This window comes from Pinus tabuliformis, chromosome 8 (genome assembly GCF_031772625.1).
Source record: "Pinus tabuliformis cultivar Carrire ecotype Pingquan chromosome 8, CPIR1, whole genome shotgun sequence".
NCBI lineage: Eukaryota > Viridiplantae > Streptophyta > Pinopsida > Pinales > Pinaceae > Pinus > Pinus tabuliformis.
Window position 1 is genome coordinate 509405599 of NC_142294.1, and position 18627 is coordinate 509424225.

General features: G+C 43.1%; 1 protein-coding gene, 1 long non-coding RNA gene and 1 pseudogene across 2 annotated transcripts in view; 2 read left to right on the forward strand and 1 right to left on the reverse strand.

Moving 5' to 3' along the window:
* Positions 1-18627, reverse strand: part of LOC149236320 (uncharacterized) — a 279299-nt gene that overhangs the window by 195050 nt on the left and 65622 nt on the right. The window lies entirely within an intron of this gene.
* The window catches only part of LOC149236321 (nucleoside hydrolase 3-like), a 258179-nt gene that overhangs the window by 174647 nt on the left and 64905 nt on the right, over positions 1-18627 (forward strand).
* Positions 534-1580, forward strand: LOC149236322 (COP9 signalosome complex subunit 2 pseudogene; annotated as a pseudogene).

Genomic DNA, 18627 nt, shown 5'->3' on the forward strand with positions numbered 1-18627 from the left:
TCAGCAAGAATGCCCCGACCTCCTCCGCACAGTCCAGGGTTACCAGCAAAAAGCGCTCGGATTTATATGCTTGAAGAACCCTTGGGAAGATTGCCTTTATTGAAATAAAATGTCCCACAACAGCTTACTGTTTTGGGCGTTACAATCAAAAACAGATTATCTTATGATTGATGCAATGACCACCAGATGAGTAATACATCACTTGAAATTTGCGGATATTTAGTAGCAACTATTTAAGCGCCGATGTATGAAGAAATACAAGAAATTTGCGGCAGTTAAATACTTAGTAGCAACTATTTAAGAGCCAATGTATGAAGAAATACAATAGTTCATTTCTGAGCACCTCCGTCTGATGCAACATGCAGGGTCCAAGTAATAGAGCAAATGGAGGTCGGAGTTTAATGCGCCAAATGTTTCCAGACATCATGGGCTTCGTCGCCGATCATCTCTGGACGGCCTGGAGTTCCCCTGTCCGAGCTACTAATGCCTGAGCAACAATATACTTGCAGATTTGTTAACCCCCGATCATCGCACAAAATCGATTTTTTTTTCGTTTGTTTTCCTCCATCACAACCAAGACAGTGATACACAGAGTTTCAGCTTTGATTCGCAACTAATTCCTTCCCTGCCCCAGTAGCAGGGTCCAGCGATCATGGGTTCAGATGCAGATATGGAAGATTATGGATTTGAATACTCGGAAGAGGAAACGGAGGAGCAGGACGTCGACATTGAAAATCAGTATTACAATTCTAAAGGTTTGGTGGAGTCTGACCCACAGGAAGCTCTTGCTGGCTTTGCGGAAGTTGTGAAAATGGAACCTGAAAAAGCAGAATGGGGATTTAAGGCTTTGAAACAAACTGTCAAGTTGTACTACCGCCTTGGAAAATACAAAGAGATGATGGATTCTTATCGTGTAATGCTGACATATATTAGATCAGCAGTAACACGAAACTACAGTGAAAAATGTATAAACAACATTATGGATTTTGTTTCTGGTTCTGCCAGCCAAAACTTTGAACTCCTTCAGGAGTTTTATCAGACTACACTCAAGGCCCTTGAAGAAGCAAAAAATGAGAGGCTTTGGTTTAAGACCAATCTAAAGCTTTGCAAGATATTTTTCGATATGGGAGAATATGGTCGCATGAACAAGATACTTAAGGAGCTTCACAAATCTTGCCGTAGAGAGGATGGTTCAGATGACCAGAAGAAAGGCACTCAACTTTTGGAGGTTCCACCGAGATATGAAGCCGAGCACTGTGCGTATAGGAGAGAGCAGTGTAAACGGTGTATTCAGGCAAAAAACGTTACATGCATCTCTGGGCAGCGACAGAGGCAAAGAACGTTATAGATGCGTTGGCATATGGACAATTCAGGCAGATGCGTTGTCAGGTCAGAGGACAATTCAGGCAGATGCGTTGTCAGGTCAGAGGACAATTCAGGCAGATGCGTTGTCAGGTCAGAGGCAGCGCAGAGAGGGGATGACAACGCTTAGGCGTTTCAATGCAAGGATGACAGCACAACAGAAGAGCAGGTACAAGGACAGTACTGGACAGTGCCAGGAGCAGCTAACATTTAGCTGAAGAAATATTCGTAAGAAAATATTCCTGGGATGCAGAATTGATGGCAGAAATCACTGCACAGACAGGCCATAAGACAAATGGCTCACATTAATTTTGCAGGGCAGGAATACGCCTGCTCTGATACCATGTCAAACACACATGGACAGTAAAACAATGTGAAAGATAAATCATGTGAGTTCGATTTTTATTAACAATTGATTTACATTTATAGTACAATATCTGACTCTTGGGTTTCAGATCCCAAGGTCTCTTGGACTGCTTTGTCCATTCAACTTCCACACTAACCATTTAGGATTAAGTGTCCAACAGATCTCATGTGCTTAAGCCTCTCCACCAATTTTCATGGCTAGAGAACATCTAAAGCTACCACAAATCAACAAAGTCATCCACAAAGATAGCATAATATAAGTATCCTCCCAATGATGTTATGGGGAACATACCATATAGGTCAAAATGGACCAGTTGAAGAATATAAGAAGTTTGACTTTCACTTGAAGGAAATAGTTCCCTTGTAAGTTTCCCAGCTGCACAACCCTGACAAACTCCTTCATGATTCATGTTGAATTCAGGCATACGCATGACCATCTTCCTTACCCCAGGTAAAGCTTTGTAATGAAGGTGGGCAAATCTCTAATGCCATAATTCAAATTGAAGAGAAGTATCGCAAAACATAGCTCCCAAAGGACTTCCTCCAAATTGATGAAGACCATAAACCATAAATCTAAGTGTAAATGCACCTTTTGGGTTTTTTTTGCAAAATATGTACCTTTCCATCAATGAATGCTACCTTGAAGCCTTTATCTTCCATCACAGAAATAGATATCAGGTTCTTCTTCAAATCGGGCACATACAATACTTCTTGGAGATGTATGGTTTGACCTTGATTCAAGTGAAGAGTGATGGTACCTATGCCTTTTACGAGATAGGTGGCATTATCTCCAAGTATGATCTCCAAATTAATCTTCTTTTCAATCAAATTTGAGAGTGTCTCTTTGTACCCAGGTAAGTTCCTTGAGGCTCTGCTATCAATCAACCAATGATCCAACGTATCTGAAGGAGAGGTAGTAGCTAAAGCAGAAATAAGATAAAATTCATTTTTCTTTTCTATAACATTACTTTCCTCATACCAGGAATTTCTTGATCTTTTGGGAGGTCAACCATTTCCATATCGAGCAGCAGGAGCATTCCTCTTTGATTTATTTTTGAACTTGTTGTTCCTTTGATTTCCATTGCCTTTGTAATTGTTGTGGTTTTTTTTGTCATTATCCCTTGGAGTATCCTTCTTGTGAAGGCACTTTCTAGCATAATGGCCAAACTTGTTGCAATTGTACCACCTTCCTTTTCTTTCTTCTTTGAATCATGGCTTAAATACTTGACCTTGTTTCCTTGGACCAACATTGTTCTTCCTCTACGCATGAGCGAAGAAAGCAGTAGAATCATTTCCATTTGAAGGCTTATATCTCTCCATCATCCTTGTTTCTTCTTGAGTGCATCTAGCCAATAATTCATCAAAACCAAGAATCTTGTCATTGTTGAGGATGGTGGTGTTAAATACATCCCATGCTCTTGTAAGACCTCCAAGTGCAATGAGAGTGAGCTCCCTGTTAGCAATAACTTCTCCAATAGATAGGTCATTCTTGATTTGTGTGATCCTCATGAAGTAGGATTGGATAGACTCCCTTTTGTCCATTTTGATGTCCTTCAACTTGTTCTTGAGAAAGAGGATTTGATTTGCATTGTTCATTTTGAACATCCCAACCAGATTGTCATACATCTCCTTAAATGTTTCCAAATCAGAAATATAGGCAACCAAATGCTTTTGAATGGAGTTTATGATAATTCTCTTAGCTTTGACCTCACCTTTCTTGTACTTTTTTTTTGCAGCAGTAGGTGCATTTGAAGGAGGCTCCACCACTCTTCCCTTTACATAGTCCATTGCATCATGCTCTTCCAAAGTCATCTTCCATGCATGATAGTCAGATTTGTCCTTGAGCTTATCCTCAGATTTGAAGTAGGATGTAGAAGCCATTGAAGCTAGACCAAGATTCTTGTCTAACAATTTTCCTTAGTGATTGATTTTCTCTCTCTTGCTTGGGCTTTGTCTTCACCTGGGCTCTGATACCATGTTAATTTTAGTTAACAATGGTATGTTCTATGCTTAGCACAATTTACTTCAATGTTCCTTAGCAACCCAATAACAATTTCCAATTTCCAATAGCAATCACAATAATCACATTGACAGTAAAAGCAGATAGAACATGAAACAAAATGCAGAAGACAAGCCAAGACAAGAGGACACCAGATTTGGCAGATGCCAAGGAAAAACCCCAATGTGGGGAAAACCCTTTGATTGAATCTTCTTATTATTATATCAAATGTTCAGCAAAGAGAGAGTACAAAAGTCAAATTGACTTGCCCAATTCAAAGTCAAAACAACCCTGTAAATTTCTGCAATCAACTACAGTCAAACTTCAGCCCTAACCAGAAAAGTCAACATTGGTCAAAGAAACAATAGAATGTCCTCAAAACAACTCGGTCTTCCCTAGTCAAACTCGATCTTATCAGGAGGTCAAAGTTAGCCCAAAATAGTAATAAAGTCAATAGTCAAACTTGGTCAAATGGTTGTCTGAAATCTACAGTCAACCTATAATTTTGTTCTACAGTCAAATTGGAAAAAATGCCTCGATTTCTGTGCCAAAATATGTGGCCTACTGAGACAGCAATAACCAAAAAAAATCAAAGTCAAATGATGTCTATAAGGTCACGGTCAACACTGGACAAACTGCAAAATTTCTATGACTTTCGGCCCTGCAATTTAGCTCTGAAATTTCGTCCTCCTTGTGCCACACGTGGAAGAGAGAGAGAATGCCCAATGTTGTACGAACCAATGGGAGGAGAGAGAATGTGTGAGTGATGAAAATACCAAATGATGTGAGAGGAAACTTGTATTTATACAAGTCGATGAGGGTGAAGAGTCATGTCTATTGGGCTTCATGAGCCTACATGATGATGTGGCCGACTTGAACAAATTGTACATGAGTGAGAATAAATTCAAAATCATACCTTTGCTTGTTAAAATGAGATGATATTTATATCAATCTTGGTCCTCTCGAAAAGACGAATCTAATGCATGTGAAAATTTATGAATCTTTACAAATAGAAATCCTACTGCAATCACTGGTTTAGCATTTCCTACTTGTTATTACATTCAACAAGTTATTTAATTTATAAACAGTGATGAAAAACACTAATACAAACTACACTGGCTTACAAATAATAAACTGAAACAAATAGATGAGACAAACACACAAGGGACACCGTTATTTTTGGACAACACGGCCCCGGAAAAACCCAATGCGGGAAAATCGATGCAACAAATAGAGGGTTTGTATTATTCAGCAAGCAGAATCTGAGTACAACAGGTTGCCTATCACACCGGCTAACCTTTCAGAGAAATCTTGGCAGCAAGAAATACATAAGAAGGTTTACCTCGTTCTCCAAGTCACAACTGATCCACTAAGTGGCCTGACTCCGGCAAACACAAAGAAATCCTATCGCAATCACTGCTTGGGCCAGCGTCTTACCTTTAGGAGACTGCGTCACCCTTTCTGCTGGATCAATTTGCTGGAGGAAGACTGTTGTTCAGCCCTCCTAGCTCAGAACCTCGCTTCTCTAGCAAAATCTCGAACTTCTGACGGATATCCTGGACTACCACTACAAGAGACCCTCTTGCCCTGTGTCAACACTGCATGAGCCCCTTCCTGGACTGTGTAGGCCTTTGTGCTGCCTCTCTGATGCTCAAGCTACCTCTTTGCTACGTACTCTTTAGCTCAGAACTCCTTTCTGATCCAAATCTCTGCTTCTGCCCCTCTCACTACAACTTAAATCACTAGTTTGATTTTCTCAGCAAACCATGCCCCAAAAAAATTGAACTGATTTGATCACTCTGTGTACTTACAACTGACCGTCAAGCCTCCTCTTATACTTTTCCTATTGATGAATCAACGACCGAGATTAAGTCCCTAATCAACGACTAAGATTAAAACAAACTTTTTCCTTGTCTCTTAGAAGCTTCTCACCCATATTTTTATTAATACCCATTAATATTTTTATTTTCCTAAGTTTAGACTTATGGACTCCATTAAAAATATTAATTATTTCAATAAATGACAATTTGAGTGGAATTTTTCCAAACAATTTTTGGGTCTTGGAGATCTTATGTATTCTAGCCCCTCCACAAAATTTTGGAGCTAGAGCACATCCGATGCTACCCAAAATCAACACTCCCTCTTAGCGAGGAATGTGCTCTAGCAATACTCCCCAATAGAAGCATCACACTGATCCACGACATCGGTCCTCTGTGCTGCTGATGCTTAGCCTGCTACCCTTCATCCACTGCACTGCTACATCCTGTACTGTTGCCCGTGACACTGCCACTATCACTACTACATCTGTACTACAACTCCCTCTCAATATGTTGCATCATGTTTCCCATAGCACTATCACTGCTAGCCACTGCACTACAACTCAGTTGCTAAGAAGTAAGAAACTGAAAAAGTCACCCAAAAGCTAACATGCTAGTCAGTCTGGATGGCTCATGATGCTGAAGCTACCTCTGTTGCTACTCTGTGCTGACCCTCTATTGCTACTGCATTGCTGCAATCTGCTTTGTGCCTCTCACACTGCTGCAACCTCCATTGGGCTGCTTCAGACTCTGGCACTCTTGCTCGCCACTGTTGCTCCATCATCCCTCACACCAACTGACTCTCGTCATTCTACGAATGTCATTAAGGGCTCCCGTAGCCGTATGTGATCCAAGAGTTTGGGCACATCAAGGATCCTTCCCTTGTGTAGTCCTCCCGACTACAACTCAATGTCACCCCACTTCTCCAGAGGTGTATGAGCACTCATGGCACAATCTTTGTCATCATCCTCCTTGTCATCTTTCGCTGGAGCAACCTTCAAGTCAGAAACCTCTTCCTTACCCTTCTTTCGGGGGCACTAAGTGGCGAAATGTCCTAGTTCCCCACACTTGAAGCATCTGACCTTGGATATATCCTTTTTCTTCCTTTTTTGTTGCCCTTGCTGTCCCGATGATGCAAGAGTTGCATCCTCCTCCTCCTTCTTGACCCAGGCTCCTCTGTTGCTACTCCCTGCCTTGGTCAACCTCCTGATCTCTTCCTATCGAAGAGCTGTCCACATCTCCTACCAACTAGAGAGAGAAGCTCTGCCCAAGATACTCTGGACAAATATCTCCCAATCTTCGGTGACTGCATTCAGGGCAATCCTGACCATGAACTTAGAATCTAATGTGGACCCCGCGAAAGTCAGCTGGTCTCGAATCCCCTGCAACTTGAGGAGGAAGAGATCGATCTCTTCTCCCTTCGGCATCTAGTACTGTCTCAGTTGATTCTCCAATAGCATCTTCCATTGTACTTCTTCAGTGGATCAGCATCGACCAGAACAACAACTACCTTCAAGGCATAGTCCTTGATGTGATTTTTGTCTAGGGCTGTTAGGATCCTAGCCTTCCAGATGAAAAATTTGGATGCTCCATCCAATCTGTTCTGATCCCTTAGTCCATTGACTGCCATCTTTGCTCAACCAAATGTAGGATTGGTTCTCTTCTCCCTCTCCTATTGCTACTTCAGCCAGACTCGGATCTGGATTTCTTCGGCGCTAGAAATCCTCCAAGGAACAAGCTCCTCTAGACTCTCTCTATGTCCTGATTTCCTTCACAGAAATCATCCCGCCAAATGTTAAATCACTCCTCTCCAATCCTCCTTTGCTGTTGTTCAGCGACAGCAACCCGGATCTAGATTTCTTTGGCTAGAAATATGTCAAGGCAATGACTCCCTCTACCTCGACTTTGTCTCCACAAACACTGTTCTGCAGCAACACCAATAGCGTCCCACCAGCGCCTCAGATCGAATCTGCACTGCTCCTCCAGCGTCGACGATTGACTAATTTGAGCCTCTCAGGCTCTGCGTTGGCCCAGAGAGCTGACGCAGTCACTAAGCGAGCTCCTCTCGGGTATTGCATCACCCTCTACAAGCTCGAAATGCTAACGCAACCACTGTGTGAGCCTCAGCGTCACTTCTCTGGCTATGTGTCACTCCTTCAATTGCTCCTCTGCCTCTGAAACAACACTGTCACTGGGGACAGTTGCTTCTTTGTAGCAAATTCACTGGATCTCTTAGCTGATGTCTTTAGTGTCCTATGATCTACAATGCTCTGATACCATGTGAAAATTTCTGAATCTTTACAAACATAAATCCTACTGCAGTCACTGGTTTAGCATCTCCTACTTGTTATTACATTCAACAAGTTATTTAATTTATAAACAGTGATGAAAAACACTACTGCAAACTACACTAACATACAGATCATAAACTGAAACAAATAGATGAGACAAACACAAGGGACACCATTATTTTTGGACAACACGTCCCTGGAAAAACCCAATGCGGGAAAACTGTCGCAACAGATAGAGGGTTTGTATTATTAAGCAAGAAGAATCTGAGTACAACAGGTTGCCTATCACACCGGCTAACCTTTCAGAGAAATATCGGCAACAAGAAATACATACAAGGGTTTACCTCGTTATCCAAGTCACAATTAATCCACTGAGTAGCCTGACTCCGAAAAACACTACGAAATCCCAACGCAATCACTGCTTGGGCCAACATCTTTCCTCTAGGACACTGCGTCATCCCTTCTGCTGGATCGATTTGCTGGAGGAAGACTGTTGTTCAGCCGTCCCGGCTCAAAACCTCCTTCTCCAGCGAAATCTCAAACTTCTGACGAATATCCTACACTGCCACTGCAAGGGACCCCCTTGGCCTATGTCAGTACTATGTGAGCCCCTTCCTGGACTGTATAGACCTCTGCGCTGCCTCTCTGATGCTCAAGCTACCTCTATGCTACGTACTCTTTGGCTCGGAACTCCTTTCCGATCCAAATCTTTGCTTCTGCCCCTCTCATTGCAACTCAGATCACTAGTTTGATTTTCTCAACAAACCGCGCCCTAGAAAAATTGAACTGATTTGATCACTTGGTGTATTTTCAACTGACCCTCAAGCCTCCTCTTATACTTTTCCCGTTGATGAATCAACGGCCGAGATTAAGTCCCTAATCAATGGCTAAGATTAAAACAGACTTGATCCTCATCTCTTAGAAGCTTCTCACCCATATTTTTATTAATACCCATTAATATTTTTATTTTCCTAAGTTCAGAATTAGGGACCCCATTAAATATATTAATTATTTCAATAACTCCCAATCCAGGTGGAATTTCTCCAAACGATTTCTGAGTCTTGGAGATCTTATGTATTCTAGCCCTCCACAAAATTTCGGAGCTAGAGCACATTTGATGCTACCCAAAATCAACGCTCCCTCTTAGCGAGGAATGTGCTCTAGCAATACTTCCCAATAAAAGCTTCACAATGATCCACGACATCGGTACTCTATGCTGTTGATGCTTAGCCTGCTGCCCTTCATCCGCTGCATTGTTGCATCCTATATTGTTTCCCATGACACTACCACTGTCATTGCTACATTTGTACTGTAGCTCCCTCTCAATATGCTGCATCACGCTGCTCATAGCACTCTCATTGCTAACTGCTGCACTGCAACTTAGTTGTTGAGAAGTAAGCAACTGAAAAATTCACCCAAAAGCTGACATGTTGGTCAGTCTGGATGGCTCGTGATGTTGAAGCTACCTCTGTTGCTAATCTGTGCTGACCCTATGCTGCTACTGCATTGCTGCAATCTGCTTTGTGCCTCTCGCACTACTGCAACCTCCATTGCACTGCTTCAGACTCTAGCACTCTAGCTCTGCCATTGTTGCTCCATCATCCCTTGCCCCAACTCCCTTCATTCTGCTACTATCATTAAGGGCTCCCATTAGAAGCCTCTTCCTTGCCCTTCTTCCGAGGGCATTGAGTGGCGAAATGTCCTGATGATGCGAGAGTTGCATCCTCCTCCTCCTCCTCCCTGACCCGGGCTCCTCTGCTGCTACTCCCTGCCTTGGTCAACTTCTTGATCTCTTCCTATCGAAGAGCTGCCCACATCTCCTCCCAATTAGAGAGAGAAGCTTTGCCCAAGATACTCTGGACAAATATCTCCCAATCTTCGGTGACTACATTTAGGGTAGTCCTGACCATGAACTCAGAATTTGGTGTAGACCCCACGAAAGTCAATTGGTCTCGAATCCCTTGCAACCTGAGGAGGAAGGGGTCAATCTCTTCTCCCTTCTGCATCTGGTACTATCTCAGTTGATTCTCCAATAGCATCTTCCGTTGAACGGAAGTCCCCTGGTACAAGGTGGTCAACGGATCAACGTCGACCGGAACAACAACTACCTTCAAGGCATAGTCCTTGATGCAATTCTTGTCTAGGACTATTAGGATCCTAGCCTTCCAGATGACAAAATTAGATAATCCATCTAATCTATCCTGATTCCTCAGTCCATTAGCTACCATCTTTGCTCAACCAAATGTAGGACTTGTTCTCTTCTCCCTCTCCTGCTACTACTCCAGAAAGACTCGGATTTGGATTTCTTCAACACTAGAAATCCTCTAAGGAACAAGCAACTCTAGACTCCCTCTGAGTCCTGATTTCCTTCACGGAAATCCTCCCACCAAATGTCGAATCACTCCTCTCCAATCCTCCTTTGCTGTTGTTTAGCAACCTGGATCTAGATTTATTTGGCTAGAAATATGTCAAAGCAGTGACTCCCTCTACCTCAACTTTGTCTCCAGAGGCACTGTTTTGCACCAACAACAATAGCATCCCATCAACTCCTCAGATCGAATCTACACTATGCCTCCAACCCCGACAACTGACTGATTTGAGCCTCTTAGTCTCTGCAATGGCCCAAAGAGTTGATACAGTCACTAAGTGAGCTCCTCTCGGGTACTATGTCACCCTCTACAAGCTCGAAATGCTGATGTAGGCATTGCATGAGCCTCTGCGTCACTTCTCTGGCTCTATATCAGTCCTTTAGCTGCTCCTCTGCCTCTGAAACAACATTGTCACTCGGGACAGTTGCTTCTCTGCAACAAATTCACAGGATCTCTTGGTTGATGTCTTCAGTGTCCTATGATATGCAATGCTCTAATACCATGTGAAAATTTATGAATCTTTACAAACATAAATCCTACTGCAATCATTGGTTTAGCATCTCCTACTTGTTATTACATTCAACACGTTATTAAATTTACAAACCGTGATGAAAAACACTAATGCAGACTACAATGACATACAAATCATAAACTGAAACAAATAGATGAGACAAACACACAACGGACACGTTTATTTTTGGCCAAAACGTCCCTGGAAAAACCCAATGCGGGAAAATGGTGCAACAAATAGAGGGTTTGTATTATTAAGCAAGCAGAATCTGAGTACAACAGGTTGCCTATCACATCGGCTAACCTTTCAAAGAAATATTGGCAACAAGAAATACATAAGAGGGTTTACCTCATTCCCCAAGTCACAACTAATCCACTGAGTGGCCTGACTCCAGCAAACACTCCGTAATCCCAACACAATCACTACTTGAGCCAGTGTCCTGCCTCTAGGAGACTGCGTCAACCCTTCTGCTGGATCTATTTGCTGCAGAAAGACTGTCGTTTAGCCCTCCCAGCTCAGAACCTCGCTTCTCCAGCAAAATCTCAAACTTCTGACGAATACCTTGCACTGCCACTGCAAGAGACCCTCTTGGCCTGTGTCAGCACTGCGTGAACCCCTTCCTGGACTGCGTAGGCCTCCGCGCTGCCTCTCTCATGCTCAAGCTGCCTCTCTACTACGTACTCTTTGGCTTGGAACTCCTTTCTGATCCAAATCTTTGCTTCTGCCCCTCACTACAACTCAAATCACTAGTTCGATTTTCTCAGCAAACCACGCCCGAGAAAAATTGCACTGATTTGATCACTCCGTGTATTTCCAACTAACCTTCAAGCCTCCTCTTATACTTTTCCTATTGATGAATCAATGACCGAGATTAAGTCCCTAATCAACGGCTCAGATTAAAACAGACTTGATCCTCGTCTCTTAAAAGCTTCTCACCCATATTTTTATTAATACCCATTAATATTTTTATTTTCCTAAGTTTAGACTTAGGGACCCCATTAAAAATATTTATTATTTTAATAACTCAAAATCCAGGTGGAATTTCTCCAAACGATTTCTGGGTCTTGGAGATCTTATGTATTCAAGCCCCTTCACAAAATTTCGGAGCTAGAGCACATCCGATGCTAACCAAAATCAACACTCTTTCTTAGCGAGGAATGTGCTTTAGCAATACTCTCCAATAGAAGCATCACATTGATCCACATCATCGGTCCTCTGTTTTGCTAATGCTTAGCCTGCTTCCCTTCATCCACTGCACTGTTGCATCCTGTACTGTTGCCCATGACACTGCCACTTTCACTTCTACATCTGTATTGTAGCTTCCTCTCAATATGTTGCATCACGCTGCCCATAACACCGTCACTACTAACCGTTGCACTGCAACTGAGTTGCTAAGAAGTAAGCAACTGAAAAAGTCACCCAAAAGATGACATGCTTGTGAAAATTCTATCACTGCAGCAACTGATTTATTTTTCCTATTTATTCCACAATAAGTTATTTATGAAATTACTTCAATAAGCATTAAAATAAATATTGTTGCAGATATCACACCGTAATACAGAAACAAACATATGCACAAGCATTAACACATTGACATAGATATTTTGGACAACAGTCTCTGGAAAAACCCAATGTGGGAAAATCGGTGCAGCAAGGGAGGATTTTATTATTCAACAATTTTTTTGTACAACAGGGTGCTAGACTGGCTTACCCACCGAGAAAAATAATTCTCCAGCAGTTCTCCCAATCCTAGCGTCAGCTTGGCTGACCTTTGCATGCCTCTCAAACCCTCTGCGTCAGCCCTTGCTTGACTGCGTCAACCCTGGGCCTCTCTGCGTCACTCAAGCAGGCCCAGCAAGTGACTGTGCACTCTTCTGCTACTTCTGCGTCTGCCTCTCCAGCCTCAACGCTGATCTCTAGTGGCTGATCCCGTCTCTCTGCTTCGTACTTGTTGCCTCCTGGCTACTCACAAGGCCACTGATTCAATTTCTCAGCTAACCCCGCTCCAGAAATTGAACTGACTGGTCTCCCTCAGTGTGTTCTCCAAGTGACCCTCAAGCCTCCTCTTATACTTTTCTTGTTGACAAATCAATCGCCGAGATTAAGTCCCTAATCAACGGCTAAGATTAGATCTGGATTGATCCATGACTTTTGGACCCTTTTAACACAGTTTTATATTAATTCACATTAATATTTTATTTTCCCTAAGTTTATACTTAGGGACTCCATTAAAAATATTAATTATATTAATATCTCCCAAACTGTTTAGAATCTACCCAAACCCTTTCTGGGTATTGGAGATCTCTTGTGCCTTAGACTCTCCACCAATTTTCGTGGCTAAAGCACATCCGATGTTACCCCAAATCAACACTCCTTCTTAGCGAGGATTGTGCTCTAGTAATACTCCTCACTGAGTATCACCCTGATCATCCGATATTGGTCCCTATGTTGATGCTAAGCCTCCCTGCCCAACATCCTCTGCACTGCTGCATCCTTTACTACTGCCGATGGCTCTGTTACTGCCACTGCTGCATCTGTACGGCAACTCCCTCTGCATCCATGCTACTGCTGGTCCTTTCTCCCAAACCTGCATCTGCACTGCAACTCCCCCTGCATCCTTGCAGTTATTACTCCCATTTCTGCTACTAAAACGGGTTCTTTACCATCCCCATCTTTTCCCTGAAGTAGTCAAATTTTGTCCTTCCAAGGGCCTTGGTGAGGATGTCCGCCCCCTGTTCTCCTTTAGGAGTGTAGCTCAACTCTACAGCTCCTCGTTGGACACAGTCCCTGACAAAGTGACACCGGATATCAATATACTTCGACCTATCATGAAACACTGGATTCTCAAAGAGCTTGATGCAACTCTGATTATCACACATGATCCTAGTCGCCTCCATATTTCTTCTGAATAGGTTCACCAACAGTTTTCTAAGCCATATGGCCTCACGCGAAGTTGTGCTTGCTGCCATATATTCTGCCTTAGATGAGTTCAGAGCCACGGTCTTCTGTTTCCTACTGCACCAGGAGGTCATTCCTGATCCAATGTTGAAACAATACCCAGAGGTACTTTTCCGATCCAGTGAACTTCCTGCCCAATCTGCATCAGTAAATCCACTCAATCTAATATCCTTACTCCCGGTGTACAAGAGTCCATAATCAACTAGTCCCTGTAAATACTTGAGAACATGTTTGGCTACTGCCCAGTGCACCCTCTTCGGTTCCACCATGAACTGACTGAAGGTGTTGACAGAGTAAAAAATGTTTGGCTTGGTATTGACCAAATACATCAGGGACCCTATGAGCTGCCTGTATAGGGTGGGATTGACATACTTGTCTTCTGATGCATCAATCTTCTTCCAGTTAATGATCATTGGCGTAGCCATAGGTCTACAGTCTTCCATGCCGAATCTTTTCAGGATTTTTGTAGCATACCTCCCTTGCCCAAGGAAGATTTCTCCCTTCTGTTGCCAAACTTCCAACCCTAGAAATTGGTGCATTCGTCCCAAATCCTTCATATCAAATTCTATGGCTAGATTCTTCTTGCAGTCCCTAATGAGTCTGGATGATCCTGTCAGAAAAAGATCATCCACATACAATACTAAGATTAGCGACTCGTTCTCTACAACCAGATAGTAGAGATTCGGATCCGTGTCACTCTTGACAACCCCCATCATCTGCAAGTAGCCATCTATTCAACCATACCATACTCTCGGTGCCTGTTTCAACCCATACAAGGCTTTCTTCAATCTGCATACATGAGACTTCTTCTCATGAGTTTCAAATCCCTTTGGTTGTTCAATGTATACCTCCTCTTCTATTACCCCGTTCAGAAATGTCATTTTGACATCCATTTGATGGATCTCCCATCCCATCTAAGCTGCAAGAGATATCATGGTCCTAATAGATGTATACTTGGCTACCAGGGAGAAGGTCTCCTCATAATCAATCCCTTCCTTTTGAGCATACCCCTTAGCCACAAACCTGGCCTTGTATTTCTCAACACGGCCGTCTGCAACGTATTTGATATTGTAGATCAATCTTGAACCTACCACTGATCTGTCTTGACGTCTTGGCACCACCTACTAGACATCATTTACAATTATGGAGTTGTATTCCTCTACCATCGCATCTAACCAAACCTGATGTTGAGCTGCCTCCTTGAAACTGGCAGGCTCTCCATCATAAGCTACTAATGCCTGATATCTATTTGGTTGTTTTCGCTCCCTCTTATTGTTTCTTGGTGCACCGATGAAGTCCTCTGCGTCTCGCAGGATCTGACGAAGTTACCTACTAGTTCTTCCTCTGCTAGCAAGTGCTTCTATTCGCTCCTCACTTTGAGAATCTTCCTGTCCTGAGGAATAATTCTTTACTTTTGTTGGTTGAAGAGGCTTAACCAACGGCTCTTCTTTCGACTACTCCTCGGAAGGCATCTCGCAAGATCTTCTGAAAGCCTTGTCCTCCATGAACTTTACATCGCGTCGTACTACTAACTTCCTACTCCCTGGAAGATAGATTCTGTATGTCTTAGGTTCTCGCTATATCCTACCAGATATCCCTCTTCCGCAGTGTGATCCAGCTTCTTCCTCTTTTCTTCGGGTATACGACAATATGCTAGACTCCCAAATATCCTGAAATGACTAACTTCAGGTGTCTTCCCTGTAAAGACTTTCTCTAAAGTAATCTTTCCCACTTCCCGATGAGGAAATTAGGAATCCTATTCTAAACATAGACTGTTGTGTTGCATGCTTCTGCCCATAGGAATTTTGGCATATCTTGATCATATATCATGGCCTTAGCTGATTCTGCAATAGTCATGTTCTTTCTTTCTTCTACCCCATTCTGCTCCGGATTATGGAGTTGTCCACTCTCTTTTGATGTCCTTAACACAAAAGTCAGTGAAGTCCTTATCGACATATTCTCCACCATTATCTGAGCACAAAACTTTTATTTTCTTCCCAGTCAGACTCTCTACTGAAGCCTTGAACTCCTTGAATCGACAGAAAACCTCATCCTTGGTTTTCAGAAAATAAATCCAAGTTTTCCTTGAGTGATCATCAATGAAGGTAAGGAAATACTCGGCACCACTGAGAGCTTTGACGGACATAGGTCTGCAGATATCTGAGTGTATCAATCCTAGTACACTCTTGGCCCTGTGTTTGCTCCTAGGAAATGTTGCCTTGGCATACTTTCCTAGAACACATCCCCTGCATACATCATCTCATTCCATACTCAGATCCAGAACTCCTGTTACAGTGCTCCTAAGAATTCTCAGAGCTCCATGGTGCAAGTGACCCATTCTTCTGTGCCATAGTTCGTTCAAGTCCTTGTCTCCATGACTGCCTATTAGTGCCATTGGTGATTCTAGTTGCAATCTATACAACCGATTACTTTTGATCCCAATCTACACTTTCTTTTTCCAACTCAGTTGTTTGACATATACCTTCTCCTTGATGAAGTAGACGTCATAGCCCTTGCCTTGTAGTTGCGACACGGAAAGTAAGTTCATCCCCAATCCTGGTACATGCAGCACATTTGTAGCATAGAACCATTCTCCCGATTCTGTTTGAAAAACTATGGTACCCTTCCCTACCGGAGTACAATTTGCCTTGTTCCCCATGGTGATCTGAAAGTTCATCTTTTCTTCTCAATATTCTGAGAAACACTCCCTGATTCCCGTCATATGCCACGAAGCTCCACTGTCTATATACCATACTTCTGATGATGCAGCACTAGTCATACACACCACTTCTTCCAGCATGGAAGCCAACATAGAGAAATCGAAATCTCTTTCTCTTGTGCAATCTTCTGAAAATTTGCATGAGTCCCCTAAGGTGGATGCCCCTGCATCATGGTCTCGACCCATAACTGATTTTCCCTTTCTGTCTCTAATTACTTCCTTTGGTACCATGTGAAAATTCTATCACTACAACAACTGATTTATTTTTCCTACTTATTCCACAATAAGTTATTTATGAAAAGTCTTCAATAAACACTAAAATAAATACTGCTGCAGATATCACACCATAATACAGAAACAAACATATGCATAAGCATTGACACAGATATTTTGGACAACAATCCTCGGAAAAACCCAATGTGGGAAAACCAGTGCAGCAAGGGAGGATTTTATTATTCAGCAATTTTTCTATATGACAGGGTGCCAAACTGGCTTACCCACAGAGAGAAATAATTCTCTAGCACTTCTCCCAATCCCAGCCTCAGCCCGACTGACCTCTGAGTGGCTCTCAAACCCTCTGCGTCAGCCCCTGCTTGATTGCGTCAGCCCGGGGCCTCTCTGCGTCACTCACGCAGGCCCAACAAGTGACTGCACACTCTTCTGCTGCCTCTGCATCTGCCTGAACAACCCTGCATCTACCTTTCCTGCCTCAGCGTTGATCTCCAGTGGTTGATCCCGCCTCTCTGCTCTGTACTTGCTGCCTCCTAAGTACTCACCAGACCACTGGTTCAATTTCTCAGCTAAACCCGCTCTAGAAATTGAACTGACTGGTCTTCCTCAGTGTGTTCTCCAAGTGACCCTCAAGCCTCCTCTTATACTTTTCTCGTTGACAAATCAACGGCTGAGATTAAGTCCCTAATCAACGACTAAGATTAGATCTGGCTTGATTCATGACTTTTTGACCCTTCTAACACAGTTTTATATTAATTCACATTAATATTTTATTTTTCCTTATACTTAGGGACTCCATTAAAATATTAATTATTTTAATATCTCCCAAACTGTTTAGAATCTGCCCAAACCCTTTCTGGGTATTGGAGATCTCATGTGCCTTAGCCTCTCCACCAATTTTCGTGGCTAGATAACATCCGATGCTACCCCAAATCAACAATGCTTGTCAGTTTGGATGGCTCGTGGTGCTGAAGCTACCTATGCTGCTAATCTGTGCTGACCCTCTACTGCTACTGCATTGCTGCAATCTACTCTGTGCCTCCCGCAATGTTGCAACCTCCACTGTGCTGCTTCAGACTCTGGCACTCTAGCTCTGCCACTGCTGCTCCATCATCTCTCTCACCAACTGACTCTCGTCATTCTGCTACTGCCATTAAGGGCTCCTGTAGCCTTATGTGATCCAAGAGTTTGGGCACCTCAAGGATCCTGCCCTTGTATAGTCCTCCCGACTACAGCTCAATGTTGCCCCACTTCTTCTCTAGAGGTGCATTAGTAATCCTGGCACAATCCTCATCATCGTCATCCTTGTTAGCTTTCGCTGGAGCAACCTTCAAGTCATAAACCTCTTCCTTGCCCTTCTTCCGGGGGCACTAAGTGGTGAAATGTCCTAGTTCCCCACACTTGAAGCATCTGACCTTGAATATATCTTTTTTCTTCCTTTTCTATTGCCCTTGTTGCCCCGATGATGCGAGAGTTGCATCCTCCTCCTCCTTCTTGACCTTGGCTCCTCTGCTGCTACTCCCTGCCTTGGTCAACCTCCTCATCTCTTCTTGTCGAAGAGCTGCCCACACAACTGGAGAGAGAAGCTCTGCCCAAGATACTCTGGACAAATATCTCCCAGTCTTCGGTGACTGCATTTAGGGCAGTCCTAACCATGAACTCAAAATTTGGTGTAGACCCCACAGAAGTCAGTTGGTCTCGAATCCCTTGCAACCTGAGGAGGAAGGGATCGATCTCTTCTCCCTTCTGCATCTGGTACTATCTCAGTTGATTCTCCAATAGCATCTTCCGTTGAACGGAAGTCCCCTGGTACAAGGTGGTCAACGTCTCCCACATCTCCCTTGTTGTTTCCTTCTCAACAATGTGTGGGACCACATGATCTTTGACCTCGTCTAGAATCATGCATTTAGCCTTTGCCTGGGCCTCCTTGTACTTCTTCAATGGATCAGCGTCGACCGGAACAACAACTACCTTCAAGGCATAGTCCTTGATGTGATTCTTGTC